Source organism: Trichechus manatus, unplaced genomic scaffold (assembly GCF_000243295.1).
Source record: "Trichechus manatus latirostris isolate Lorelei unplaced genomic scaffold, TriManLat1.0 scaffold00008, whole genome shotgun sequence".
Classification (NCBI taxonomy): domain Eukaryota; kingdom Metazoa; phylum Chordata; class Mammalia; order Sirenia; family Trichechidae; genus Trichechus; species Trichechus manatus.
The window spans coordinates 1,271,259-1,273,802 of NW_004443944.1; positions in this window are offsets into that span (position 1 = coordinate 1,271,259).

Below are 2,544 nucleotides of genomic sequence, written 5' to 3' on the forward strand. Positions count from 1 at the left end.
CCCCCCCCCGGAGGATACCCACCATGCAAAATCTCCACCCCAGAAAATGTCCCCTTCCCCCAGAGGGTGCCCCCCCATGCCTTCTCCCCACCCCAAGGTAGCAACAAGCTAAGGCCCTCTACGGGGCCCTCTACACAGACTTGAGTCCCTGGGTGCTGGTCTCTGATCCTTGCTGACTGTGGAGCTTTATTAACGCCACAGGGACGGCCCCACCTTTCTGAAAGGACAGTGGTGGCTCCCCTAAATTGTGGAGCCCTGGGGATTTCTGCAAACCACTCCCCAACAAGGGCCAGGGCAGGTGTCCCCAGGACCGGGCGGGGCCGCGGCAGGCACTGTCATGGGCCTGACCAGCTCCAGTTCAGTCATTTGCAGCTGGCCTGGGAGATGCAGCTACTGGCACGTGTACGGAGGGCCTCTGATGGAGGCTTTGATAAGCCATGTGAGCATGTGGCTGGGGGCTCCAGCCCTACCCCACCCCTGGAAACAGACAGCAGAGGGCTCAGTGCCCTGACGGGGGCCTTCCACAGGCCACCCACACCGGAGCTGCAGGCCCCCTTCCCCAAGAGAGTGGTTTTCAAGACACTGTGTTATGAAGAACAGTCTCAGCAAATGGCCCTGTTCATGTCAGGAGGGGTGATAATCAGGGAGCCCCAGTTCTGGTTCATCTCTGCCCTGTGCACGCGCCTCTGCAGTCCGGGGGGTGCGCAGTGCCAGCCGGCGTCCCGATGGCTGTGAGGGGAGTGAGAGGGTGTGGGAGGAGCGTGTGTGGTGCTGGCCCTTCCTGACAGCTTTGTGGGCGAGTGGGGGTGATGCGCACTGCCGGCCTGCGACCTGACGGCTCTTGGGGGGCCGCTTGTGGTGCTGGCCCTTTCCGACGGCTTTGTGGGGGGTAAGGGGTGTGGAGGTGGCATGTGCAGTGCCATTCTATGTCCCAACGGCTCTGGGAAGGGGGCACTTGCAGCACTGGCCCTTCCCGACCACTGTGGGGGGGGATAAGGGTGTGTGGAGGTGATGCACGCGGTGCCGGCCGGCGTCCCTTCGGCTTTGCTGCCCGGGCAGGGGGATAAGGCCGCGCGCCAGCACGTGCCTCAGGCTTCCGGCAGGAAGTCCCTGCGCGGGCACACGCCTAGTCACCGGGGCGCAGTCCCCACGAAGGAGGTGGTGGTCGAGGGGGCGGTGGGGGCATTGCTGCTCAGGGATAAGGAATCTGAGGAAGTTCGGTTTGGCCGACCAGGTTCGATGTGAACATTTCTTCCGCCTAAAATGGATGCCCTGTTGCCGCTATGAGTCTATCCCGACTCAGCGACCCCAGTAGGACAGAGTCGAACTACCCCGTAAGGTTTCCAAGGAGCAGCTGGTGGATTCGAACTGCTGACCTTTTGGTTAGCAGCCAAGCTGTTAACCACTACACCACCAGGGCTCCAAAACGGAGGCAGCCATGTATCCGGCTAAGGCTCAGGCGCACTGGAGTGGGCCGGAGCAGGAGGTGCTGAGACACGCCCAGGATTGCTATGCCAATTCCCACCCCCAGCCGCAGTCCCCCAGGAAACTGGTTGCTGGTCCACGATTGGGACCTTGTTCATCTGGTCCAAGTGCCCTCGGCCCAGACAGCCTCTGCTTTCTTCCTAGTCCTCACACCCACAGGGGCTTTTGAACAATTAAATGGAAGTTGTATTGAGAGTGGGCACGGCATAGAGGCCATTTCTCTGTGCTTTCGCCTTGCCCCAGCTGTTTCCCCTTTTTGATCCAGCTTTGGTTCCCACGGAGGGGCACCAGTGGCATGGGGCGGACACATCCAGGGTGCTCACAGCTGCAGCTGGTCTCCCCCAGCACACAGCGTCAGGTGCTATGTGTGCCTGGGGAGCACTACGTGGGGCCTGCAGGCTGGAAGACCAGCTGCTTCCCAAGGGAGCCGGAGTCACGGACACAGGAGTTTCGTTCCGCGCTGTGTCAACCTGGCCGGGGAAGCTGAGGCAGGAATCAGGCAAGGCCCAGAACATGCCTGAAGGGGGCTGGGTGCCGCAGGTCAGCTTCCAACCCAGGTGGGCAATGTGGTGGCAAGGACTCCTGGCTTTGCCTGTCAGCTGCAGTGGGTTCTGGCCACATGCCAGGCCTGCGCTGGCCATGACCCCAGCTGGACTCCCTGACCCCGAGAAGTGCCGGTGGTGGGCAGAGGCGCCCTTGGGTTCCATGGGGGTTTGTCCAGGTCAAGGGCCGGGGACTGGAGGAGCCTGGAGGCAGGGTACATCCCTCTCATCTTACTTAGAATGGCTGGACTTTCACCTGTGTCTCCTTTTTGCACGGCTGAAGTGCTTCCGGAATGTCCAGCCTGAATGATGAGCTAAGGCGTGAGACCTGTGCCCCAGCCCCGCACTGTCTACCGAGTGTCATCCTCACCTGGGTAACCAAGTGCCTGTCAGTCAACAAAGTAACTGCCCTCAACCTGTTACTGTTTTGCACACACATTGTATCGAACTGATGTTAAATCATCTAACTGTACACTTCGGTTACAGATATTTGAAAAATAAAAACTTCCTGTGGCAG